At 46.9% G+C, this 27,849-nt stretch overlaps 1 long non-coding RNA gene across 6 annotated transcripts in view; it reads left to right on the forward strand.

Annotated features, from left to right (window-relative positions):
* LOC421515 overlaps positions 1 to 24,837 on the forward strand; it is a 39,235-nt gene extending 14,398 nt beyond the window's left edge. For 3 of the 6 annotated variants that reach the window (XR_006938928.1, XR_006938927.1, XR_006938925.1), the window contains 3 exons: positions 294 to 431; positions 9,584 to 15,678; positions 17,248 to 24,837. This is a non-coding gene — a long non-coding RNA (uncharacterized LOC421515). Of the gene's footprint in view, positions 1 to 90; positions 432 to 9,583; positions 15,679 to 16,197; positions 16,249 to 17,247 lie in introns of those variants that run through there. The other 3 variants (XR_006938926.1, XR_005858833.2, XR_005858832.2) reach the window with 3 other exon arrangements.
* The last annotated feature ends 3,012 nt before the right edge of the window (positions 24,838 to 27,849 follow it).

Here is a 27,849-nt window from a genome sequence, read left to right on the forward strand (position 1 = left end):
TTTGTGGTTAAGTGATTGTACTTCCTTATTGATATAATGATTGGGCTGGTGCAAGGCCTGACGGGATGGTGGTGCTGCCGACCGCAAGCCGAGCAGTTGTGATGACAAAGTGCTGCAACCGGCCGCGGGGCTTTTTGCAGGGATGAGAAATCTCAAAGTTTCCCTTTTCATTTCCTCTTGTGCTAGTCTGAAGAGCTTTTTTTGTGTGCGTGTGTTTTTTTTCTCTCTCTCTCTCTCTCTCTGTGTGTGTACGTTTGGTTTGGTTTTGTTTTTCTTCTCACTCTCTTTTTCAGAAATGTAGCAACAAGCAACTAACCCATGTGGGCTGCCACCCTCCTCACGTTGCCTGCTGAGCATGGGCAAAGCACGCCTTTGCGAGGGGATCGGCCCTGTCACACAGAATTTGCTGATGCTGCAGCATTTCCCTGCAGGTAAAACCAAGCCACGTGCTTTCTGACCCATCTTTGTTTTGGAGTAAGAAAATAAGCTAAAGTTTCCATGGGATACGCACGGGCACACGTGAGGGGGATGTGCACGTGCGTGGCAGAGCGCAGTGCGATCCCTGCTGGCAGCTGGATTTACCTAGCAAACAGCAGCCTGTCTTACCTGGAATGACACAGCTAAAATGGGTCCAGAACAGTGAGTTATTGGTGATTGGACATGGGGAGGTGCAGAGCCGAGGGCGAGGTTTTGCCTTCCTCAGGGTACATGTTTTCAAGCGAAGGTTGTGCTCCTTTGCCTTGGATTTGGGTTAATCCCCTCCCTGAGCACAGGGCAGGTACCTGCCTATGTCCTGTTCCCACTGTGCTAGAGAGCACGTTTCTGCCTCGCCATCACCTCTCCTCACCTCCTGGGGCGTAGCCTTCGCTTCTTCCTCACAGATGCAGCTACTGTGGAGATCTGACAGAGATATGGGGTTGGCCAACCGGACCCAGAGTGCTGCATTTTGCATGCTATTCAACTGCAATGTCAATGGCTCCTCAGTCATCTTACAGAAAAGAAAACATTTTAGAAATGTTAGGAAATTAATTTAACTAGAATTGGAGCAAAGCTTTTTGGCTACAAATCCAGGCTTCAGCCAACATGGCAGGCTTTTGCCAACTCATTGCTTTGGTCCTAGAAGCCAGCAATGAAAAGAGAGCAAGGAAAAAAAAAATCCTCCCCATTGCCATTAGAATTAATTGTGCTTTTTTGTAAGCCTCATAAATCCTGCCCAAATCACGTCATCAAGCCACAGGGAAACTGAAACCTTGCCCAAGGCAGGAGCCAGCAGAGCTGTTCAGACTCGAAGGGTTGTGCTCAGGGATGAGCTCAAGGTGCTGTGATGCTGTTCTGAGTGGGGAATTGTCTGTGTGGAGAGCATGGGCCTCTGCTCCTCTCTGAATGCTGGGAGAGCTGGAGAGGCAAAGCAGCCATCCTCCCCCCACCCCAAGGAGACTTGCATGGTGCTTTTCCTCTCAGAGGGGTGGCTGGAAGGGAGGAGTGGGGTTCTGCACCAGGAAGGACCCTTCTGAGTTCATTATATTTTCCTTTTGGCATCGGGTAGGTGGAGGGAGGGGGATTAAAACATGATGTCTGGACTAAGCTCACAAGGATTTTCCACCCCTTCTCTCTTGTGGTGCTTTGTTAGAACTCCAGACAGGAAAACAGGCTTTCAGGTGGAGGGAGGAAGGGCCTCCCTGCTGATCTCTGCTCTCCTGGATGCAGGGCCGTGATGCTTGGCCAGGACACCAGCGGCATCTCTCTGGGGAAAGAGGGCTCCCCCAGCCCTGTCCTGCCAGAGGAGAGCAGAAAGGAGAGCAGAGCTCATCCCAAAGCAGCGGCTGGCCCCACACATGGGCACATTTGCTGTCCGTGAAAGAAAGATGTAATGCCACCTCTTGCTGCACCTCCCACCATTCTGCAACACGCAGTGAAGCTGAGTGCAGCAGCCCTGCGTGGGGCTGAGCTCCAGCAGTGGTGGTTAGTGCCCATCTGAGGACTGCAGCACAAGCTGGAAATGGTTGCTTATTTTTACCTGGTTTTTGTTCCCCACCTATAATGCATGCAAAAGCATAAGGGAGTGATGATCCCCCTTGCCAAGGAGCTAGTGGAGCCCTTCGGCTCTGCAGTCCCAGCACCCTGCCCTTTGCGCTCAGTCAGGCTTTTGTCAGACTCATCATTATTTCGGCTGCGTTTTTGCTGCAGAGGAATGCAGGTGTTTCCTCTGCTCCCACAGTGCGCCCATGCTCTGATTTCTGAGCGGCTGGGGAGGCTGCTCGTGCGTGTCGTGTTGTGCTCAAAGGAGGCGTTTGAGGAAAACGTGGATGCAGTTCAGACAGATGACCAAGGGAATGGCACATTTGCATGCGCTTGCATGTGAGTGTAATTTAAGCAGGCAACGTGCCGAGCTTGCTTGAAAATCTGGCCCGTGTTTTTCCTTTTGCGGGTGTGGTTTTCTTTTTTTTTTCTTTTTTAAGTTAAGAAAAGACAAACACCTTGTTCCTTCATTTGATCTGCAATAACCTGAGCTGGTTCCCTCGGAAAGCTTATTTATTCCTCTTGGCTGCTGAAGTGGATGCTGAATTTTGAGCATCCTGAGAAGAGATGGTGCGCAGATGGGGGTTCTTTGTTGCTGAAGCTTTTGTTGGACAATTATGAGGTTCATTCATATAGCTGTTTATATATTAAAATTGTTGGGTTGCCTGGGGCTACGGATAAGCGCTCCTTGTTCTACATATCTCTAAATAAATATAAAGGCACATTATTAATGGATGCAGCTTTAAAAGCAAACACCCAGAGATGCACTTACAATAAGGGGAGGAAAAACCAAGGTTACATCATGTTGCTCGAAGCCAATTGCTTTGTTTTCTAAAATGTTTCTCTGTAGGACACGGATGATTTTTTGACTCATTCAGTGTTTGAGCATCCAAAAAGTCTCATGGTTGTTCCAAAATTCTTTCAACAGCATCCCAAATGGCATTAACAGACAGTTACAGTATTTTACTGTCCAGTGTATCCTCTCCTCCCTGCCCTGTTTGGCAGGGAGCTCTGGGAAGGGAATATTATTGTATTTCTAGAGAGTGGTGTCCCTGGTGAGGAAGGAATCGGCTTTTTGGGGCTTTCCAGTCCACATCATTGTGCAACCTCAAGATGTGTAGCTGCCCCTTGTGCAAATGCAAGAGAAGCTCCAGGTGAGCACAATGAGTCACCAGAAGGAGTCTGAAGCCTACTGCTCTCTGTGCCATGCTGCAAATCCTTCAGCTTACCAGCCATATAGCTAGTAGCTATGGCTGGCTCAAGAAAACACCTCTGAACTTCATAGGGAACCACTATTATTGGCAGTCATGAATTGGATGTGTGCTCTCCACCACCCCTGTTGCACCGCTGCCTTGGTGATGGGAGCTGAACTGGGGGCTTGGGTCTGCAGGGCTGGTGCCTTACAGCTCTGGCTGTGGAAAGGGTAACAAAGCCTTTTGCTGCCATTCATACCTGAAGCTTTGGATAGAGGGTCCCCACCTCCCGGGGAGCCAGCTAAAACCATAGGATGACATTTAGGTATGGAACTCTGTGAGCCAGGAACACCTCAAATACTGTTTGTTGAGACATCAGCTCCAGTGGCCAGCAAAGCTCCTGGGAGTTTCGCAACTCATCCTCTCCAGCCACCCAGCATTCAATTGGACTAAATTTCTCTGGTCTCCCTCCCACCACCAGTGCTCTGTCTGTCACCAGTGGTTGGGTCTCCCGAGAGGAGAGAATGGAGTTGTTGCTCAATGCATGCTGTCAGCCACCAGCTGCCTCCCCCATCAGACAGCCGGGCATCACACGTGCTCAGGGCTGTGCAACACGAGGAGCTCACTTCAAGCAGGTGCACAAAAGAGCACGGCGTTAGGCTGGGTGTATTTAACTTTGGAGTACTGTGGTAACTTTCAGGCCTCCGCTGTGAGGAGCAGTGATGAAGGAGAAACAAGTGTTGGAAGTATGGAGACAGAGAATAATAGGGCAGCCTGAGCTGATCATACTCCAGCCAAAAAAATCTCCAAAGCAGCAAAACAGAGATGGATAAAGGATTGCCAGTGAGTCAGGGGGAAGGAACGGCAGCCTTGTCTCTTGCTGGAGCAAAGAATCTGTAATGGAAGATGATTAAGTGCCAGGGAACTAATATCCCTCTGCAGTGATTGTTTGATCCCTCCCGTTGCCTCCAAAAAAGCAAGTTGCTGCTGGCTAGCGAGCGAGTGAAAAACGCCGTCCAAAAACTAATCCAGTCTCTTGTGCCAATAAGCGCATCTGTTGGTGTGTCAGTGTTGATCCTCCTTCAGTACATGCCACATGCTCGTTTCTTTACACAAGATGGGCTGGAAGGGCCATTAACTAGATTAGAAATTCTAAGGCACAATTAAAAAACATGCTGCTGCTTTGCTTTAATCTTCTCTCCTTTAGCTTCCAGGCTTGTTTTCGTGCTGGTCTGACACAGTCCTAAGTTGCCTGCCAGGGGTAGGCTCTCGTTGCACAACACGGTGGGTGCTGAGCTGCATAACATCCTGCAGCAACTTAGCATAGCACGGCAGCCCACGGGGCTCTCCAGCAAAGGAGTAACCCCAGCAGCTGGCAGGGTCAGAGCTGCATTTACCCCTGGGGGGAGAAGGAATGAGCTGCAGAACTGTGCGATGGAGGGCAGTGGGGGGTTTGCAGCGCAGGAGCAGCCTTGCTTGGAGCTGATGCCCTGAGTAACATCTGATTGCAGGGGGTGTTTGCTGAGATGGGAAGCTGCTGCTTAATTGCCACAGTATTGTACAAATGCGGTGGGAATTTCACAGAGGGCATAACGTATTCTAAAATGACTTTTTTTATTCCTTGGGTAAGTGTTTTCCTCATGCAGAACAGCATTTATTGCTATTATTAATGGTCTCACCGGTCCTTGTGCTTGTTCTGAATCTTTATGGTTACTGTTATTGTACCATACTGAAGGTACAGATGGATCCTGCTTGCCTGCATAGCAAACAGTAGCAGTTAAGAATTGGGTTTTTCACAGGTTTGGGTACCAAGGCATTTAGGCATTCTCTCCTGTGTTGGCTTTGGGTTTTCTTTTTTGTTCTGAAAAGCCCTCATCATCACCACGTATAGTGTGTAGCAGCAAAATGCCTCCCTACTGTAGGAAATTAAGGGCACTGTAATTGCTCTTTTAATCCCTTTCAGATTTTAGAAATGAATGCTGTGGTGTCCCAGTATTTCCACAGGGCCGTGTTTGCTTATCCTTTTTATTTTCTGTGAGGTTTTTCCATATGGTTATAGCTTAGGATTCCTTGCAGAGGCCTTTCATCTTCCACTGGAGCACAGGATGAAACAGGGGTCGCTGATGGAATGAAGCAGCGAGACTTGTGATCCTGTGCTCTGCTGCATCTGATATGGCCAATCCCGCGCTGCCGGGAAAGCTATCATCCCTTTTGGAACTAAATTACTTGATGGGGCTGCTTTAAAATTGGAGCTACACCTATTTGATACATTTCTCAATGAAAGAAGATTTGTCACTCTTCTTACCGCGGAGTGCCAACAAGGTTTAAAATCAATATCAGCCACGTTAAAGTGGGAAGAAAATGAAAGGAACAATTCTTCCCCAGAATCAGCCCTGCTTTTCCGCCTCTTCCGTAGCTGCAGAGATGTCTGCCAGTTCTGGCATGAGAAAACATTAAGAAGTTTTTAAATACCAAGAATTCTTCTCTATCTTTAAACGTAGACCAATGGGAACGCAATGTAAAACGGACAAAAGAGCAGAGCCGATCAAGCGGTCAATGAGGTTCTTCCTGCTTAACAAAACGTACAAAATATCCCCAGTGCATTTGCAAAAGACTGGTGTGAGGCAGTGGGTGCTGCCTCCTGCCTGCTGAGTGCTGGAATTCCTGGATAAGCCTGGGGCTGGGAATGAGCACAGGCTCAGCCTCTGATTTGTCCAAATTCAGCCCAGATCATTGTCAGCTTCCAGTAGCCTAGGAGAGCTGACCTGAGGTGCCAGTGTCTTGCTTGGTGTCTCGCTTGGTCCAAGCACTGAGTACCTGTTGTATTCACTGAGTCCTAAGCACAATTAACCATGGTAAATCAGGCTATTGGCACTCAAAACACAGACATCTGAAATGAGCAGAGGCTCTCTCAAGAGATGTTTCTCCCAGCTATAAAAAGATGGAATAGCTGCATTATGAGAGGGATGGTTAAATCACGGTTTTTGGTGTTTTCTTTTTGCGAACCGCTCTGAAGCTTTGAAGAGGAAGCCGTTATTGGAGTACAAATTACTCTTTATTTTTTATTTTATTTATTGCCTCATTTTCAAATAATGAAATTCCGAACGTACCTCCTTGCGAGCTGCTGAGAAATAAGGGAATGCAAGAGGATTTTTAATGGTGCTAATAAAGTCAGGCGAACACTTTGCCAAAGAATATTTTTATTACAAAAATACCATTTTATTAATACAAATGGTCTTGATAGGATCGTGCTTGTTGCAAAACAGTTTTGTTTATAAAAATATACAGACCAAATTATCTGGTACAAAATGTTCCATTTTCGTCTGGCTCGAATAACTGATGGGATCTTTAAATGGAATGTATTCACCTAGAGTATGGTTTTGTGTGGGTGGAAACTTCAGTCAGTGGGGAAAATGCAAATGGAGTGGTGGTCCGCTCAGCACCTCTGCCCTTCTCTGCTTGGGAAGAGGCTGAGAGTTCGCTGCAGTGCCCAGAGTGGCCTCCTTTGCTTTCTCTGCTCAGTCTGACCCGTTCTTAATGCCTTTCTTGGCTAGCAGGCAGCATGATTTGAACCGCAGGTTATTTCCTTTGGACTGAAGTGGAATAAATGGGACCTGCAAGCACTGTGTGATGGCTGTGGCTGCATGTGTGTGGGGATGTTCAGTCATTCACCCAGCCATGGTGTGTGGGCAAAAAATGTGCCCCTTTTACTTTCTATCCAAAAAACATAGCTGTTTGTCCTCATGGGACTGTGGGAGGGGTGGAAGCATGGGTTGATCCTCGGGTGGCTGTTTGCAAAGCTGAAAAGTACCCCATCATTCCCAGAGGGTACCCAATGGAAGGCCTCGGGGTGCCAGGTAGCACACAGAGCGTAGGGTGAGCTGCAGTCCGTACGGACGGGAGCACAGACGCACTGCCAGGTGTCTGCACACCCATGTCCGTGCTGTCCTGAACAAGCTGTTTGCACGCCACAGTCTCCAGCATACCTTCATTTTGGTTTCCCTTGCACAATGTACCCCTGGCCTGCCTGCTGGTGTCTGGGGCCTGGCACGTGCTGTCTGCAGGAGATCTGCCTGCCGGGACAGCGAGAGGGAGGGCTGTGCTGTGCTGCTGTGGTGACGTTTAATGAGCCACACATGGACACAGCCCGCGGTGCTGTGTGTGCAGCTGAGTACTCACATGTCCCGCGGCGCACGAGGAGCCGGTGGCACCCTGTGTTCACAGCGCTCGGAGCTGTGTCTGCTTCATCTGAGCTGCTTGTTTGCTTTTCCTGGAACTGAACCCCCAAAGGATGTAGCACGTAACTTCTAAACCCCAGCAAGGCCTCTTTGCCTTGTGATGCTTGTTTTCATTTTACTGTGGGCTGCCATGAAAATAATTTGTGATTAAAATTGAAAGCTCCCTTGCAGCTGCCAGGGCGGGGGGGTGTTGAGGCGATCCCTCCGGGGGGACCTAACCCCCAGCCCACAGCACAGCTCATTTTTCCAGCCGGATCCATGTGTGGGATCCATTCCCAGATCTCATCAGGGCAGACCGCCTCGCACCGGCCCAGGGGTGGCTGCTGGGACTGGGAGCAGCCCTAGGGCCAGGGAGGAGAATGCAGGCCTTGTGCGATCCGCCTCTGCGCTGCCGCAAGCTACTGAAACTCTTTGTAAGGACGGGGGAAGCTTGATGTAACGAGTGTACCAAAGCTCACAGGTTTGTGGTGAAAAGTCAGGACAGCAGGCCTTTGTGCGTGGCGGATTTATGGCACGTAAATAAGTTAGTGTGCTAATTGTAGCCGGTGTCAAAGGTAGCAGGCTGGCTGTTAAAAAAAAAAAAAAAAGGCTCACAGGGTGATTTATTCGGGTTATTTCACACGCACTTGTGTGAAATACGTTTATAGATCCTCTGCCTCCCTTCCCCGTACCGTAATAGTCAGAACAATGAGCAGCATTAAGTGCAGGCTGCCCACGCTTCCTCCCAGGAGTGCCGAGCTGCAGCAACCAGAAATCATTAAACTGGGAGAGAGAAAATGACTTTTGGCTGCCTCCAGCCCTCATGACAGTGTTGCTCTGCAATCTCTGTGCTGAATGGAAACTGTTTCCTTTCCACAGGCTCTAAGCTTACAGACTGGGTTTCCTGCTTTCCTGTTAGTGCCTCCACCTACCCAGACAGCTCTGACACTTCAGACTTACTGATCAGCTATTTTCTACCACAGCTCTTTTAGCAAAGGTTTTACACGTTGTTTTAACAGCTGACTAAGCAGTGAGCCTGCAAGCGAAAGAAATGAATGTAGGGCTTTTTTTATTGGGCTAACTGACAAGGCTCTGTCTCAAAACGCCAAGGCATTTATCTCTGCAAGCAGCCTGCATGGCGGATGGGTTCAGTGCTGGGAGGCACGCTGTGCCAGGGCTCCAGTGGGCTGAAACAGCACGTGGATGCCTCAGATGCCTGAGGAGACCTGTGTCTGGGGGTACTTCCATGCCCCCAAAGGAGGTGTGCACGGAACATCTGCATTGTGAACCAACAGTCAGAATATATGCTGAATATAAAGCTCAGCTTTGAAAACGGTTGTTAACACATAAAAAAACAAATCATACGTAGGAGAAATTTCACAGAGAGGGACTCTGTGGGCCACAAATGCAACGCTACGAAGTGATTTTCATATCAGAGAGCCTCCATCATCCCTGGATGTCCCAGAATGGTGCTTTCTGGGGCACTGCAGACGAGCTGGAAGCAGCCAGCCAGCTCTGAACTGATTTATATATATGTTTATGTCTCCCTGTGCTGAGTTCCCTCCACAGTCAGGATAGTGCAGTCATTCAGAGCACATTTCCATCGTGCCTTCAGCTTTCATACTCACTTTTGCAAATTACTTTCAATATATCTCAAACAATGAACCAAGCCTGTCTTCAGTTAGTGATGGATGTACCTTGAAATATTCAAAGTACTCAAAAAGTTCTTCTATCTTTGGTCTGATCCTCAGCCAATCTATGTCTAGCCTTGTTTAAGCCTTTGTTTTACTCAGACATTAGCGGCAAAAGCATCTGTAGGCTTCCATTTTAAGATTTGCTGATCTATTGGCCTTTACCGCAAACAGATCTTCAATCATACCAGGGCTGGCGGGTGGGGAAAAAGACTGGACAGTGCAGATTTAAGAAACTGGGAAAATGGGTGTCACTGACGAGCAGTGGCACACTTCTAAGTGTGTCTGTGCCTGCCTCCATGGGCCTACTAGTGCTGAAGAATGCAGCAGCTGCAATGTCCCTTGGGACTGGGACGAGGTGGCATTGCTGTCCCATGGGAAGAAGTTCGGTGTGAATTATGTGCCTATGGAAAGTGTTGGGAAGGCAACTCTGCAAAACTGAAACTATTATCTTTTGTACTAGGGATCAGGCTTGTGGCCAGGTGGAAGGTTTGCCTCCAGAGCACGTGGAACTGAGAAGGATGCTCAGTGTCAGAGTTTCTGTGGAATGGGTCAATAAGCCCACCTCAGGTGAGGTGAGAGTGTCTTTCATGGCCTGCCTGGGAAGCACTACTGAATGTAATGCAGCACTGACGCTCCCGTGAATCGATTTCTCAGAATGCCATGCCAAGCAGATGAGAAGCCTTTGTCAGACAGTTTGGGTCAAGCCCGTCACCTGATCCCTGACCTACAGCTTGTGGGAGCGGAGCGCAATGGATGAAGTCATCAGTAAAGTGCAAAGGTCACGGGTCCTCGTGGGGAGAGGTGGTTGTGCAAGGAAAACAGCGTATTCAAAATAAATCGTTAAATCAAAGATGCCAGCCCTGGGCACGTGTGTCTCTATGCTGAGTCTGGTGCCTGTGCAGGAGCACAGCAGGGCACGGTGTGGCTGGGTGGCTGCAGGAGCTCTCACGCCATGGGTTCGAAGTGTATGGTCACTGCTCAGCATCGGAGAAGTTAGTGTGCAGTGCTGTGTGCCTTTGCTTCCCTAACCTGGAGGACAAAAGCCTACAGTGGGAAGGATTTTTCAAAGCAGTGCAGCAGGCAAGCAGAAAAAAGAAGGGAATTGTGGTGTTGCAGCTATTCGTTGCATGTAAGCGAGAATAGTTTTCTGCTTTCCCCTTCTGTATCTCCATGTTGATTCCAAGATTTGTGAGACGTTGGATAGGCTGGAAATTCTTGCCTTTGTGGTTTGGGCAAGAGAAGGAACAGGACTGTTCTGGCTAAGAAAGTTGGGATATGAATTACACATTTGTGGACTCCCCAGCAGGGCACACTGACCGCCGCGTGTACCGAAACAATGTTGGTTGCTTTTTCTGGCATGGCATTTCAGCTCTGTGCCCTAACACGGTCGTGAGATGGGGGCAGCATTTTGGAAAATAAGAATACAGAGATATGCAGACATCATTACTGTGAGGGTTTGCTTGAAGAGCTGGAAAATTAAATGAGGAGAGTATAATGAGAGCTAAAAGAGTGATTTAGGAGTGTAGGGGCAGCAAGATGCCAAGGCTCTGGGTAGATAAATGAAGCAGTAATTTGGAGTAAATTGCAGCGTAACAGTTCTGTGCACACATGCACTATGGGATTTTAAAAGTCACACAAGTTTAGCCCCTGTAATACTCAAGGCTAAACATGCTGCTGCTGCGGTAGGATTGTGCACCTCTTACAGACTGCAGTACGTGTGTGGCTTTTTAAAGCTGGGACAGTTTGAGATCTTCCACAGGTTAATCTGTTTATGGCTCCTGGATCCTTGTGTGGGAACGGCAGTAATGAAGTGAGGAGCTGAGAAGAGTCTTGGAGAGTGAAAATCCAGAGATGAGAGAAGCAGGAGGTGGGAGGTGTCTGTGAGCCTCTGAGGTGGTGGGGAGCAGTTCAGGGCAATGGTGAGAAGCCAAAAGGCTCTGGTAAAGTGATGGGGTCACTTTGCTCTGAGGCTAGGCAGGGGACCTTCTCCTCCAAGGTCTTCTCTGATACCAAGGGAAGCTGCCAGTTTGGGACACATGACCCCACGGCCTTCAGCAGCTGGGCTTCATTAGATCCCAGCCTGTGCCAGACAGTCCAGCTTCCCTCTGGGGGAGGGGTCTTCTGTGCTTAATTTGAAGTTTCTCTCGTCATTTGGAGAGCACTGTGGGAGGAAAGGAGTTGTAGTGTGTTGAGCTGACTCTGTTTCTTGCTATTAATATCAGTGGCATTGTAATTTTCATTGCTGTAAAGGTACCCAGAGCACAGGGCCAGGGTGGACCTGCTTGGAATTAGAGGCAACATTTTCTTTTCTTTTTTTTCTTTTCTTTTTTTTTTTTTTTTAATAAATACTAGAATGAACAAATGGGCTTTCCAGCAAGCAACCTTTGCTTCTGTTGCTATGGTCTGTCCTCCTTGCAGGAAAGCACTCGCTTCAGAAAGACTCTGCAGCCCTGCAGAGTGGGAAGGGCTGTTCACTGAAAAGACAAAAAAAAGAAAAAAAAAGAAAAAAAAGTAAAAAGCAGCTGCTAGAAGAGCTAGACTAATGTGGAGATGAAAGCATTTATGCAGAGCAGAGGTGGAGAATGCTGGATCTGTGGAGTGGGCGGAAGTGTCCTAATGAATGAACAGTATGATGCTGGGCTGTCTCGAATAACAAAAAGGGAAGGAGGGCGTTAGGTTTTGATAGTACAGGCTCTGGAAAAAATGAGAAGCTGAGAAGAGAAGGAAATCATGGCTAATTTAAAACCGCCTTGGAGAAGCAGGTGGGAGGAAGACCTTGAACATTCGCTATACTACAATTTGAAAGTAAGGAAATGGAAAAACAAGAGTTGGAAGGCAGAAGAGGGGAGGGCTCTTCTCCCTCTCTCTCCATAGTGAACAATGCCAATTCTTATGGAGAACATTAGGGATATTATGAGAAAATGCAGAGCTCCTGGAGTGAGCTGTCCTAAGGGATGGGCTGAGGATAGAGGATGAAGCCAGTGGCTCTCAGAAATACAATGATGACAGGATGAGTCAGAGGCACTTGCACCAAAATATTTACACTTTGCCTGTATTCTCAAAGCTCTCCTCAAGAAATGAAGGTAACCCTTCTTTGTCAGGTTTCAGTCGTGCTATCAGGTGGTGGGTTAGGGGGATAGATAGCAGCCAAAAGAGCTTTATCAGCTCTTCCTGCTGTTACTTGTTTTGGACCAAGCTCCTGTTGACTTGGTTGGGTGTGCTCTGGGTGACTGAGCAGGGAGCTGGGATGCCTCTCCCCAGTGAGCCTGTATTTCCTTGAGCTGTATGCTTAGCACGGCAGAGGTGATGGCTCCATTATGCAAGTTGCATGTGAGAGTGGCATTGTGCCCTTCTTGAAAAGTTGCCTGGGCTCATATCTCACATTTTATACAAAGAGAGTGAGAGCTATCCAGAAAAAATAGGTGAAGCAGCCAATACAATCAGTTTCGATATATTATCCTCTTCTCAAAAAACCTGAACATCTCTCCAAAATAATCAGAACTGGTAAATAACGTCTACTCTGTGCAGGGGAAGTACGGCATGATGGGACTGCAGGCTTGTTCCAAGGAAAACACTTGGAATGGTTTGGCCGGTAACAATGAACTAAACTGAAGGAAACTGGATGGTGAAGTTTCTAGAGACTATGCTGGTGGGGAGGGGGGGCACAGGACCTGCTGGAGGTGTGTGGCTGGCCACAGAATGTGGTGGTGGCCTGGGGGAGGACAGGCACATGGTGCATGTGCTGGGCTCACTGCCTCACCCCCTTCCAGACAGCATCTCCCAGCCACCAAGTCCAGCTCAGGGCATGCAAGTGGAGCACTGTGACCATGGAGCAGATTCATGGTGGTCAGTCAGTCAAGTCCAAGACATTGCAAAGAGGGGAATTTTGATGTTGCGAATATAAATATGTGTGTTGTTTTTTTCTTTGCTGTCTGCTATGCCAAGTATTGTCTGCTAGCATGAGACAAATACTCAGTAACACCATTCATGCTCCCAATACCAGCACTGGATGAAGATGTAGCACTACGTATGAGAGGACTTTCAAGCTGGGTGTAAAAGGGTGGTCTGAGGAAGTTCTGTAAGGTCCTGTGTTCTGCCTCTACCTTTCCTAAGCAGCATCAGTATCTATGTTCCTAACCAGGCTCTCTCACTTAGCCATCCCATTCTCAAGGGCATGTAGATCTTTAGACATCTCCAGGTGTCTGCTCAATAGTATTTGCATTTCACAGCCTGGCAGAGGCTGGCCTGGCCCAAGACAGGACGACAGGAAGGCAAGCAGCTGGCTGGTGCAGCCTAATAGAAAGAGAGTGGTGCTCATGGAGGGCTGTTACATCCCCTGCTGCAATGCTGAAGCTCTGCAGCAGTCACACAGAGAGATATCACAAGATGTCGGTTGAAAAGAGGATGGTATTTGGCCTGTACACTTTATATTGACTGTGCACACCTGGTGGCAGCAGGGGAGGGCTTCCACTGTGGCAGACATTTTGTACGTGAAAAGAGTTCTAATGAAGCTCTTCAAGCTTACAGTCATTTTCTCATGCTTTTCATGGAGCAGGAGGTGAAAAACATAGATCTGATTAACATTGCTGATTTGTTCTGAAAATGACATCTTTGCAATGTGTTCTTGTCCTCGCAGGAGGAGACATTTTAGCTCCTGTGTTTCTTTTCTCTAACTTTGCACATGAAACACATCTTTCCGTCCAGTAGACTGTCTACAGAGGCGTTTGTAACTGATCTCCAGGTGCCCACTGCCACCCCCAGCCTCTGGTACTGCTGCTCTTGCCTATTGCTGTGTGTGGAGCAGCCCTGCTCCCCCAAGCTGCCCCCATGCAGGGCTCAGTGCTGCCTTAGGATGCATGATGGGGAAGGTGGCACTTGAGATGAGGTGTTTTTCCCCCAGGTTTTCTTCCTTCCACTTGTAGAGAGCCGGTCGAGGACACAGTGCTGAGAAACAATGGCATCGTGCCAGGGCGAGTGTCCCAGACTTGTTGCAGGGGGTGAGAATCCTGATGGAGGAGGGAGCAGCATGGGAGGAACAGCCAAAACATCAAATGCTGATGGCCTTATTTTGGTCGATATCCCACTGAAGTCAATGGGATATCACTCCAGGAAAAAACTGGATAAGGATCTCGGGACTTGGCAGCAGAGGAGGATCTGTCTTCTAGCTGTTTACTCCCCTGTCCAAGCCTGCTGTTGGTGACTTCATGATCGTTTCCAGAGCCTGCCGTCATGATGTCATACCCGGGGGACTCTGGATTCAGGTGGGAAATTAGCAGCAGGAGCAGATGAATTCTTTAATAAACAAAGTTCCTGTTTTCATGCAAATGTCTCCAGAAATAAAGAATGAGAGGAGTGAGAAATACAGAAATTTATGGTATAGAAGCTACGCTGTTTGGAAACAGATTTTTTATGAGTTTTCCAAGAGGCGCCAGCTGCTCTTTAATGTTTTCATTTAAGAGTTTTATGTATGAAAGCTCTCGCTTGTGTAAACAGAGAGGCTGAAAAAGTTGTGGGGATTGTTGTTAACGGTGGGCCTCGCAGGCTGAGACGAGACTGCAAGCGTTGGTACTTACACAGAGCATAGCTTTTAACATGGCTGGGTGACATCCCCCTTGCTCTTGTGATCGCCCCCAAGAGATCCTACATATCTCCATCCTCCAGAGGCCCCGGAGAAGGTGGTGCTCCATCTTTCTGGGCTAAGGGGTCAGTCTTCTGCTTGCAGATCCATCCTCGCACCTCCTGTCGGGGATCCCTCTCAGGAGCAGGCCCGGAGAGGGGCGGCCATATTGCCCATCCCTCCGGCCTGTGGAGAAGCTCCCATCGCCTTCGGTGCCCAGTACTGTGGTGCTCCCTCCCTTCACTGACATCCATCACCCTCCCTTATTTATTAATCTGCTATTTTAGGGAGTGCCTATTGTGTACCACAATTCCTGTAATTGCATTATTTGGCTGGAGAGAGCACTGGGGCCCATGTCACAAATAGCTTCATGTGCGATGTGCTGGCGGGCTCCCTTTGTTTGGCAATTAGCTCTCTGTGGGTGAAATGCATGGCACTGTATTAAAAAAAATAAATAAAAAAGAGGTCACTTAAGCAAGAGCAGCATGCACAAAGCAGGCAGCTGTGCACAGAGCATTTCTCAACATGGAGACCTGAGCAGTGATCCCTGGTGCTGCTGCTCACCATTTTGCTCTCATGTTTTTATGCAGCATCTTTCTGTTTGCTCATCTACAGGAATACTCTGCCTCTAGCCTGTCTGTTTTTGAAAAGGTGACTGCTGATGACAGCTAAGATAACAAGAGGGTGGTATTTTTTTTTTTCATGAGCACGCCTTCGGTTCTATTAATAAAATCCTGAATTTGACTAGTCCTTCTGAGAACTCCCGGCCTCTCTCACCCATTCAAAACTGTATTTTTAAGCTGTTGTAGGTGGATTGTCGACAATGGTTGTTATGCAAACTCTGAGCACTGGCTTCAGGAGCTTCTTGGAAACCTGCAATGAGTAATCTTCATGTTTCTGCCAGGTCTACAAAGAGGGAGGGTGCAGTTTTGCCACAGGTAGGTTGACAAAATAAGTGTCAATTCATGACAAACCAGCTGCCAAAAATACTCACATCAAACCTTGGAAACAATTAGAGGACATGATGAGATGAGACCCTCACCAGTAAACTGGTATTTGAAACTTTTGTTTTTTTCACTCAGGAAAAAATGGTCTTATTATTTGTTCTCTGATGTTGCTTGTAGGTTGGGGGTTTTTCTGTTGCCTTTTTTTTTATTTTATTTTTTTCTTTTTTCTTTTTACCACTCATAGCCAGTGGCTGTATTTAAAAAAAAGGGTATGTTTGTTTCTTTAGCTTTTGTGTGAAGTGGGCATTAGTTATGTAAGAGTTTGATGCATATCACAAGGTTGTACAGTGCAAGATGGCCATCAGTAATGGGAGGAACTTTGGTCAGTACTAATCCAGATTGTGGGGGCTTGTGAACTAGGGGTTAAGGTAACAGATTCCTGATACCACTGCTGTCCCTGCTATAACAAGGAGGCTCCAGCATATGGACCAGGTTTCTCCTCCAATGCAGGTAAAGCATGAAGATGCATCTCACAAGCCCCTTTTAGTCTGGAAGCAGGAGGTATGCAACACATTCTTCCTCTCTCTGTACAGAGAGTTAAGATCATTTTGGTTTGAGAGATTGCTTGTGAGAGCAGTGCAGCAGGGCTCACAGGCAGCTGACAACTTGTGTGGCACTGCCAAGTGCCACGTGGGATGTGACGGGGCGATGCTGCATGCCTTCTGTTGCTGTTCTCTTTAAAGCTCTCTGTGTTGTTGTCGGATGTCACGCCCAAGTACCCAGAACAAGCCACATCTTTGCATCATAATGGTATTCACAATCTGGTAATACCCATCAGTCCACCAGCTGGAAAGCCCCATCTCTGTGCAGCATTGCTTATTACTACACTGTAGCTCATAGTTCGTTAGAAGGCAATCCACCCTGTGAATCTGTTTTCTAATGCCATGAGTCCCTGTGCTTCTGCCAGTCAGCTAGTTCCATCGTCCCTGCCTCTTGTGAGTCAACAGCCATCTGTGCACACAGAAAATCAAATAACTTTTGGGTTAAGAGGGCTTTTTGTCATTTATAATGAATCCCTCTGCATCACCCTATGTGGTACCTAGTGACGTCCAAGATTAAATCAAGAGAAAAGAGTGCAATCTGAAGCCATCCATGGCAGCCTGGTATCACCATTCTGTCTCAGCTGCACTTCAGCAGGCTAGCTGAAATGAGGCAGTTTTCTCTGTGCTTTGTGCCAAACACTTTTCTTACTGAAGCAGAGGGAAGTTTTGTTTTTCCCTAAATAGGAATGATTTGGCCTTTGGTGGTGCTCAACTGGAAAGAATCCAGCACTCTTCTGATGTTGTCAGAACGGCTGAGATGATCATAAATCATAAGGGCTGCTCCAGAAATATTTTCCCTGGGCTTGATTCTCCATCCCACCATGCTGGTATAATGAAAAGAAAAAATGAGCCCACCACTGGTGTAATTTTACTGATAACCACTCTCTTTCCAGGCAATCTTTGTGATTAATTTTTCTCACAGTCTGTCTTTTTTTTTTTTTTCTGGTTTGTCTCATAGGGCTGTTCAGATTTTTTTCCTCCTCTCCCTTTCCATATGGGGAAGAATAAAGTGAAGAAACAACATTTTCAGAGAAGAAAGACTTGGAAAGAGTTTCTGTTTTCTGGGAGTCTGCTACAGCTGTTAATTTGTGGAAAACCTCAGTGGAAAGTAAGCAATATGGCAGCATCACTTTACACGAGAATTCAGTGATGGCCTTGCTCCAAGCTGTGGCTGATTTAGGTTCTTGGCTTGCGCAGCCAAAGCTTCATGTAGTGTCATGCTTTTTTATAGATAATGTTGATACAGCTGTGGAAGGCTCTGATGTTCTTTTTTTTTTTTTAACATGGAATTGTCGTCATTCAATCAAGCTTAAGTATTGTGGAGCTGTGATGTTGTTTGTCTTTGGTTGTTAGTTGTTGGCGGGTGAGTCCGAGACGGGCCGAGATGTTGTTTGGGAAAAAGAAAAGACTCCCTCCCTTCCTCCCTGCCTTCTCCACAGAAATGCACACAGACCATAACTTCCATCCAAAAATGCAGGAATGCTGAGAAAAATTGGAGCTGGACTCGAACATTGCGGGCTGGGCTCCCCCACTCCCCGGCCTCTCCAAAGCACGCACGCTCTTCTCTTCCTGTAGACTTTGTTCCTCTCCAGCATTTGTCATGCATAGTTGGTGGCACATCAAGATTTTGAATACTGTACTGAATGCAACAACCTCTTTTTTTCTTGGATGGACATTTTGTTTGCGGGGAATACAGCATGGTGCTCAGCTGTCTGGACAGAAATGAACATTGAATGAAATGAAATTTTCAGCTATGTGACAGCTATTAGATCAGAGATTAGTTTTCCAGTAGAAATGTCCAATTATTTAAACCTCTCCGGTAGATGAAAGAGCTTTTGACAATCTGTTTTGCTGAAAAGCCCTGCAATTCGTTTGGCATAGATTAGATGACCTATTAGAGATGAGAAAAAGGGAAAAGGATTTATAATTAATGTCAGCCCAGCTGTTAACTTGGGGAGTATTGCTGAGTTGTAGCACAAGACGTATCTTTCAGCTATTTCTGCAGTGACGATTCATGTGTATATTGCAACATGTGTCAGCAGCCTTCTGTACAGCTGTGCTGGGTTGAAGGGACTAGAGTTCCCCATTCCTAGGTAACGCATTAGCATGCACTGCTGCTTCTCCAAGGCCCTGCCTCCTTTTTGAAAGCAGGCTATTATGAATGGGTAAGCCCCATGTTTTTCCAGTGCTACCTTGTCACACAATGACTGATCCGCTCACCTCCGTATCTCTGGGCTATATGACTTTGAGTGTATCTTCCTTGCCAACTTGGCAAGGTATCGTGTTTCTTTCCCTGAGGGTGACTTAGGGCAGAATCCTTGAATCCTTCAGAGTTTCCTGGAGCATCTGGAAAGAAGAGGAAAACCAGAGATGGGCCAGAAAGAGGCAGGCAGAGAAAGATGAAAGAATTTGGGGGTGGGAAGTACTTGCTTTTGGAATAATCTTCCTCCTAGATGGCCTAAGGCAAAGTAATTTACACTTTTTGGTAACGTGCAGGATGGCCCAGCCCTTGCTCTTATGAGTAAACATTTCAAAGGTGCCTGCAGGGCCCTCTATTTATGTTTTTATAAGCTACTTAGTCTCCTTTGAGTCTCGGGCTATATCCTCACTGCCAATAGTGGAGTTAGCTCGAAGTGTAGTAGTGTCTTTTGGAGACACCTGAGCTAGACTGAAGCAGCTCAGCTGCGAGAAGTAGTTTACTCCACAGCAGCGCATATGTCAAAGCACTGTACCTGCCCGACGCATTATCTTGTCCTGTGCCAACTCTTGTTTCAAGTAAGGCTTTCACTGCAACCCTGCCTTCTCTGCAGCTGCCCACTGAAGCTCAAGGACATAAAACAGTCACAGTAGGGTATGGGGTTGGGAGCTGGAGTCACTTTGGTGCTTTCGAAAACGTTTTTTATGGCTAAACCCACATTCCCTGTTAGCACTGTTAAATGCTTTCCTGTTTTCCTCTTCCCCTTGAACTCACACTGCTGTTCTAACCGAGAATCGTGTTTTGTTTCTAATGACAGAGCAAAGGTGCCAAAATATTTCAGTAGCTCCCCTAGGAACATCTGCAACTTCTTTAGCTATTTTCACAGCTGGCCATAACTTTATATTATTTCTGAATGCTCATAGCACCAAATCTGGGATCCTGGAGGAGAACAATGGCTAATTTCCTTGTATTGGAATTTAGAATTTGCAAAACGATGCACTAGCAACTTTGAATAAATGCTGAGAGACAGAGCTATGAGGGATTTTGTCATTTGGAAGGCAAAGTTGCTAAACTCCAAACAGAGCTTAGACTGATCTTCTGACACAGGGTAAAGCTGGGGTTGGGTGAGGTCAAAACCTGTAGAAATTTCAACTGATATCACAACTACTGCTGATATTCATGCTGCCCATGTAGAAGAAGCTCCATTGGATCACTGCCTCCACTATGGTTGCTGTCATCTTTGATGGAAATAAGAAGAGTACATTCTTACAGCTCTAATGTGAGACTGAGTTCTTGGGACTGGAATTAAGTCTGGGGGTTCGAACTTCCACTCAGTAAAATTCCTGTGGACCTTTAATTGCCGCTCTGATTTATTAGTTGTGCTTAGCTGGTCTAAAAGTGAAAACAATCTCAAGGTATTTAATCAATATATTGATCTATCGCTCATAATCTGTGCCCTCTTCACTCCCTATACTGGTCTAGCAAAACATGTTAAAAATATGCTGGAAAGGTGCCAGGTTATTTAACCACTAAGAAATGTATTAGAACCAAAGAAGTTTGAGGCTTATCACCCACAACAACTGCACCCTGACCCCCAGTGAGTAATAGACTGTGCCCTGTTTCTTGAGGAGGCAGATCTGCAGCTGTGATATGAACATGGATAAGAGTAGTGCTTGCAGGGTGAGGAACAGAGAATGAAATCATAGAATCATTAAGGTTGGAAAAGATCTGTAAGATCACCTAGTCAAACCATCAACCCATCCCCACCATGGCCACTAACCATGTCACTCAGTGCCACATCCACATGTTTATGGAACACCTCCGGGGATGGCGACCCCACCACCTCCCAGGGCAACCTGTGCCAGTACCTCACTGCTCTTTCTGAGAAGGAATGTTTCCTAATATGCAACCTGGACCTCCCCTGGCACAACTTGAGGCCATTACCTCTCATCCTATCACTAGTTTACCCCGGTCGACTGCATGCCTCCTCAGGAGGTCTCATCTCAGCGTTGGTGTCTTTCGCCAACGGTATGGGCAGGCTGCACAGAGCCACCATCTGTATCTGCTTCTGAAGAAGTCCTTGGTGGTCCACCTTATGGGGAAGATAGAGCTGCTGAGTGAAGGATGCGGGTAGTGGAGGACAGTGTTACGTGCCTCTTCCTGAAGATGGAAGACACTGCTTCCTGAAGACGCTGCTTCCCAAATGCTGTATCTGTGCATGGCCCCCTGCCAGCATGTTTGTGCACTGATTAGATCTGAATGTGAGGTTTCCCACAGTTCAGGGGAAACAGTGAGGTGGAGCAGAGCTCAGGGCTCCTGACATGCACTGCTATCTCCAGCAGGCTTCTGCTGTGCCCACTGCTGGCAGAGCGCCCTGCATCCCTCTCACCCGCCCTGCGCTCACAAAGTCATAATTCCTTCAGATTCAGAGCGACTTCTTTCCATATACCTGTGAGTGGGAGGAAAATATGGCTCATCACTTTTTTCCATTCTCACGCCAATTCTGGTGCACTATAAGGGCCTGCCCTGTCAAACCCGGGGGGGAACATAGCCAGCAATTGCAACTCAAGCCAGCATATTGCTGCATGTGACAAAATCCAACAGAAATCTTTAAAGCTCCCCAGATTGCTTCCATTGCTGCAGTTAATTTTTCGTCCATGACTTTTCTACGAAACCAGATACAATTAAAACATGCAATTCAAGAAGCCTTAGTGCCTTGACCTAAGTGCTAAGGTATTGCATGAGCTGCCTGCCAGATACCACAGCCCCAGCCATTGGAGACAGGTAATTAGGTCACCGCTTGTGAACTTTTGACACAGGCAGACTTATGGCCTGATAACAAGCATGCCTTCAAGCAAGTCAGGGTAATTCGCATATCATCATGAATCTAAGGAGCACTGAACTCTAAACAGTCATTTAGAAGAAAATAGCTTCAACACTTTGCATTTTAATCCTACCTGAAGGCACAGAGCTTGTCTAGGGGATGTCTTGCTAGAGATGCCTGAGGGAGCTGAGAGCCGCTGTGCTGTTGCAGTACCATGCATGGTCGCTCGCTTGGGTCTGCATAGACATGACTGCAGAGTCTGTTCTGACAGCCTCCACACGGGCAAATGATGCGATCTGGCACTTTAGTGCCCTGGCTGGAGGAGTGAATCTGTGTGCCACAGCAAGCTCTCAGAGGCAATGCAGGACCGTGATAGAAGAGCATGGCTAAAAACCAGGCCTGGCACAACCACGGCTCCAGGTGTATGCAAGAGCCTCTATGGGAAGTGGGGAGGTGTCCTAAATATGTCTTCTGTCATTCTTTGTAAATGGAAAATGCAGGGGCTGGTCACCTCACCTCCCTCTCTCCTTGCTTTATTTGAGTAGTCTGCATATATTTTCCTTGTCCTGCATCTCAAGATGCTTTCCCATCGGCTCATGCTGTTATGTCACTCTCCAGTGGGTAAACTCAGTACGACCAGGAAACACTGAAGGAAAATGAGATGCAGATGTGGTAACTGCATTAATATTCCCCTTCAATGCAGTTGCTGTTGGAAAGCCTGGACTGATGCTTTGACTTTGTTCCTCCGCAGAGTGCGCTCACATTAAAACGTCAATCTTATCTGCGTTTCAGTTCAGCATGTCTGCCCCTGTGGAACAGATTGTTCAATGCACTTACATCCTCCCCAGCCACCCTCCAAGGGGATGACTCAGTCCGTAATGCAGCACATCTGGTTGGGACTACAGAGGACACTGGAACCTAGCAGGGGCTTGGATCTGCCGCTCAGTTATGTCATGTCTGAGCATCGCTTGTTTGTGTATTTTCAGAAAACCCAGATAAAAGAATATGAAAAGAGAAGAGTAAAAAGGGTTTTGTCCATAAATTAGTAGTGACCTCGAAGCTCCCATGCTGGAAAAATTGCTATGTGATGCAATGCCAGTAAAATGGAAGCCACTGTAACTTCACAGAAAAAGCAGTGATATTTCTGATTAATTGCTGTGCTTTTTGAGGTTTCAGTAAAAATGGCTGCTGATTATTTCTGAAACTTACGATGACTGTCTTAGTGCATAACCCCTTCTTAACATCAATTTGGCAAACAGAAAAGGAAATATATCATACGATATTCCGCTTGTAGGGCCAAGTTCTGTCATTTATCTGCTTGCAAAGCCGCTGTTGACTGCCTTGGGATTTCTCCTTGCAGAATGATGGTAGGACACGATCCAGACCCAATATAAATGTAACGTATGAACCAGTATATCTTCAGATGGAGAAAACGTGTGTGGAATTTCCCTGTGCTGTCATGTGTATGCTTTATAGGGCAACTACATCCACAGTTATTGAAAAGAAGCACAGATGTCTGTGGTTAGACATCAGTGACTTGTGGGAGGGAAAAGAGGGAAACTGGAAGACTTAGAATTTGTGCTTGATTGGTTTACTGAGAAATACGGGGCAAGAGAAAGGAAAACAGTTCGGAATAGAACTGTAAGGAGGGGAAATTGGTATTGCTGGCAACACTGATGAAATATCATGTCCTTGCCAGGAGAGTATAAATTATGGGTTTCCTGATAGAAAATGTTGATGAGGCTGGTAGGGGGGGAGTCCAAGGAAAATGCATGCATGTGGAAACTGATTTTTATTTTGGCGATGACTGAAAATAGCCATGAAGCCTGGAGCTTGTAAACCTAGGAATTCCGAAATTAATAACTTTAAGAGTTAACAGTTGGAGAGTGACAGACCCATGAGGACCATTTGCTTTTTAGATCTTGAGTATCCTTGCCTATTTTAAGTCCTCAGACTCACTGCTGGCCATGTAACACCTTGTGAGGCAGTGGTTCTCTGAGATAGCAGCCTTCATTTAAGCAGCAGTCATGGTGGCTGCAGGAAGTGCTGCTGGCAGTGGAATGTTCGGTTACTGGCTCTGATTTGGGTAGGTTTTGTGTTGCACACATCTCTGCACTACCTAATTTATGCCTTCCTTAGGTGTGCTGTGTGCCACCTCTATTTGTCCTGTACTATTTTTTTCCAATGCTCTCTCTGCAAGAAGAAATGTATGCAATATAGTACTGTGTTTCTGTAGTTTCCTGCTTAAATCTATACCATGGGACACATTGAAGCTCTGGAGGTTGCTTGTTGAAAGCCCTGCTCAGAGCAAGGCTAACTTCACAGCGAGACTAGAATATTCAGGGCCTTGCTCAGGCACATTCTGAATATCTCCAAGGATGGAGATTTCAAAGTTCCCCTGGGCTGCAGGCCTGCTCCATCAAGTAGGACGATCTTTCTTTATAACATTCAGTGTTTGGTGCTGATCCAGATTTTAGGCCTTTACAACAGAGGATGCTATTTATTGCCTTTGGGGCAGGCTTGGGCTGCTTGAGTAGAAGCAGATGAAGGAAGGTTTTCTTGGCCTGACAGCAAACCTCAGTGTCAGCCCCAAGAAACTTGATCTAAAGAGGTTTCCACAAAGGCGAGCCTCAGGCTACCTGGCAGAGAGAAAGAGGCTCCTGTGGGGAATGGTTCAGAGCACCTCTGTGAAGCTCCTCATTTGAAATGCCCTCAAGAAGCACTGGTCTATCTTCACTGATAACAGAAGACTCATAGGAAGATTAGCTTCCCATCTGCTTCCTCTGTGCGTGAACCACTAAGCCATCTACAATTAAGCCTGAAGTTTTTTTAGTTATCTGGACAGAAAACTATGGGGATCTGGAATGGCAATAGGGGGAAAGGTGCCTTTTAAGAGAATAATTCAACAGCTTGGATTTGTATACAGTACTGATACTGCTGATGAGTCACCAAACCTTCAGCTGCTTCTACTGTGCTCGGGTTATGACTGTTCTTTAACAGACTCTGGAATTTGTTGAGAAAGGGTAGTATTTGTGATCAGCCACATTTTTCATTGCCTGAGAGCTGAAAAGTCTCTCTCTTATAAAACATCTCCCCATCAAAATTGCAAACCAAATCTGCTGCCATTGCACTTGGTGACTCCTCTTCAAATATGAATGTGTTCATGCCAAGATCCAAAACAGTCCACGAAATGCTTTCAGTGCATCAAAGGAAAAGCTGGCTGGGGGTCAATGCAGTAGCAGAGGAAACAGGTTCTAGGTAGGAAGGCTCCTAAGACCCTTTCCTCAGCACCGGAAGCTGCCATGTGCATGGATGAACAGCAAAAATAGCAGATGGGAAAAGACAGATATTTAACGATTGTTAAGACCAAGCACGACCGCATCACTACTTCACTGCACCACAAAAATAAATAAATAAATAAATAAATATTGAAAAGCAATAGAAGTTCTCCCAGGGCTTTCCTGTTGCACGCAAGCACAATATTCTGCTCAGTGATGCTGCGGTGTCGTTGGTCAAGGAGCTGAGTGGTATGTGGATCCCAATGGTGTGCTGCCCATGTACAGCTCAGGCTCTCTCAAGCCCCAGTTCCTGGCTGGGAGGATGCAGCAGAGGTACTGCAGGGTGGCAAGTGAATCATTTTCAGACTTCCAATGCTGCAGTGTCCCTCAGTACAGTGCTCCCGTTCCACTGCACTGCTAGCCTGGCTTCCAAAGAGAACAAGGCCTATGGGGTCTTGTTTTGCATGTGTGTTGAACAAAGTCCCTGACAAACTTCCTTCAGCTGTTGGCAGATTTCAATCAAATTTGTTAGCAGGGTGGAGATCTCAGCAACTTTACGTTCTTACAAGTTTTGTGAAAATAAACAGCCAGGTAAAGAGGAGACAAGTCCTCATTGATATTCCTACTGTGGGAAAGGCCAAAGAAGGAGCCTGTATCTCACTGCGCATCTGGATGGGAGACACAAAGCTCCAGGGTTTTCCCTGGATGTGGAGTTACTTGTTTATTATTTCCCCAGCCCGAGCCAAGGCAAAGCCCCTCACAATGAGACAAGGAGCTCAGAGCTTCACATCTGCGCTAAAGATGGCTTTGCTGTCAGTGCTGTATTTAGAGCTCGGCTCGCAGACCGCCTTCTCACTTGGCCCCTTTGGATTTCTTCACCGTCCACTGTGGCAAGGGCCTGTTCCTGAAGTGTGTGCATGTCTCCCTTCTGGCTTCTGGCAAACAAGGTTTTTTTTTTTTTTTAAACAGAGCACAAATGATTACCCAGAGTCAACTGTCTCTGGCCTCCTGTCTGCAGAATCTCTTTTATGAAGTAAATGTTTATGCTTTCAGACTCCCTCTAGGCCTGTATAATCATTCAGCACATGGCTGCAGGATAAATCTGTTCTTGCAGTTAGCAAAGGAGTAAATGCATTCTCCAAAATCCTCAACGAAACCACGAGAATTGGAGGGACACCAAACCAGAACATTATTTTCGTTTAGGCTGTTGAAGCTGCTGGGAAACTGGATATTTTGCAGAGGAATTGGCTTTTTTTCCCCCCTTCATTGCTTTTTTTCCTTGAAGTCTGCAGCAATGGAATGAGTGAATTATTTCCTGGGGCAGCTGCTGTGTAACATCCAATGCTTTATTCTTTGAGCTAGCAAAAATAAGTGCATCAAGAAGAAGAAAGTGGCAAGTTGCTCGAGGTTCCAGAGGAGCAGGCGGCTCTGGAGATTTCATGTTTATTTTTGTGGCATGTGCTAGATATGTCCATTTTCTCTCTCTCGGCTTCTGCAGGCACCACCTGTCCCTTGTTCTTCTACAAAAAATAGATGAAGTAAATCTGAGACACGGGGCCTCGAGGGAGCTTCTGGGGAAGGAGCAGAATGGAAAGCAGGAGGAAAAGCGAGATCCTCACATCTCTTCAAGGGATGGAGATGATAGATTAAAAAAGCCTTACATGTCTGAGCACTTGGTGAAAACTGTCAGCCGTTGCACCTTGCTTGTGACATATATCTCCATAGGCAGATTTCCATCCACGAGTTACAGAAGCAGGCGAGTAATAAATGCCTGACCTCCATCCCTCTTGCAGTCCCTGTTTGGCTGTGGGGTCAGCTGGCAGGCCTTCCGCCCCAAATCTTGCAAAGCATCATGATTCTGAAGCAATGGCCAAACCTTAGGCAACCAACTGGCTTTGGAAAACAGAATGACCTTGTTTGTCTCACAGAATCACAGATGCAAGCTGCTGGGGGGAGAATTCATAGTTCCTTCCTACCAAAAATGGAGCAGGCACCAACTGCATGGTGTCTGAAGCCTGGAGGTTCACTTCACTGTGATGGGGAAGTCTCACTCTCACATTTAAAAGTGGCACAGGAGAAGGTGAAGGGGCAGGTGCAGTCAGTGGGCTAGGGATATCAGCATTAGGACGTGGAGAAAAGGAAGCTGAAGGCTATGTGATCTGTGCCTCCCCAGCTCTGCAGCATTCTGAAGTCAGCATGGCGTAAGTGAGGGCTTCCTTCTATCCCAGGTACGCTTCTCCACAGTTTTCTTATCATAAATAGTACCACAACATGCTTAATCTAATAAGTAACAAAGGAAAGAGCAAAGAAATACTTTGGGCACGAGGGTCTTCTTTAACAGACTTGCAGTGATGAAGCACCTGGCTAATTTCTGTAGGGTTAAATTGGTGTGTGTCTCCCCTGGAGGGCTTCCCCTGCAGGTGGAGGAAGGCTTTGATGTCTGCTTCCCAGAACACTGTCCCTGCCCACTTTCCTTCTCTTTTGGTTTTACTGCTCTGCTTCTCTGCTCCTGGGAGCTGCCCTGGACCAGTATCATCAGGGTCCCACACCACGGTGCAGCATGCCCTCTGCCTCCTTCCCTCCCTCCTCACATGCAGTATCAGCTAAGGCAACGCTGTGTAACTTGTGGAAGTCCATGTGGCTATGCTGATTCACGCTGTCCAAGGATGTGGCCAGTCCTCTCTGTCTAGCTAATTTCTGGTTAAGTGTTATGTTAGGGACTTTGGACACCCGAGAGCAGCAGGAAGCTGTGTGCTGCAGCTGACTGCACTTCTAAGGAGCATTCACAGCCCATGTTTCTTTGCTCCCGGAATGTTAGAGTGATCTACACTATTTCATACAAAAAATAAATACGAAAATAAAAAATACTCTCCTGCTTTATCTTAGAGATGAGTGTAGCAGAACACATGCTTGTGGCTATCTTTTGGAGACAGACAGAGGAGGGAAACAAATAATTAGTGGGTGTCTTTCATCTGTCCTGTCCTTGTTTGAATGTCCTGATATACCGTGAAATCACCGAGACCTCCTTGAATATAAAGATGACTGCTGCCGAAATCTTGTGATGTAAAACCAATGCAGAGGCCCCATCAGTCTGTTGGGCATCAGGGTGTGCGTTACACTGCAATTCCCATGGTGTGTGATGTATGACTCTCCCCGCCCCCGCTTAATCTTTCTGCTCTTCTTCCCATCTGTGAAATTAGACATATCTTTGACTTTGGAAAAGTCTTTGAGATACGTGGAAGAGCAGTGTGTTCTTCACTG

This window comes from Gallus gallus, chromosome 3 (genome assembly GCF_016699485.2).
Source record: "Gallus gallus isolate bGalGal1 chromosome 3, bGalGal1.mat.broiler.GRCg7b, whole genome shotgun sequence".
NCBI lineage: Eukaryota > Metazoa > Chordata > Aves > Galliformes > Phasianidae > Gallus > Gallus gallus.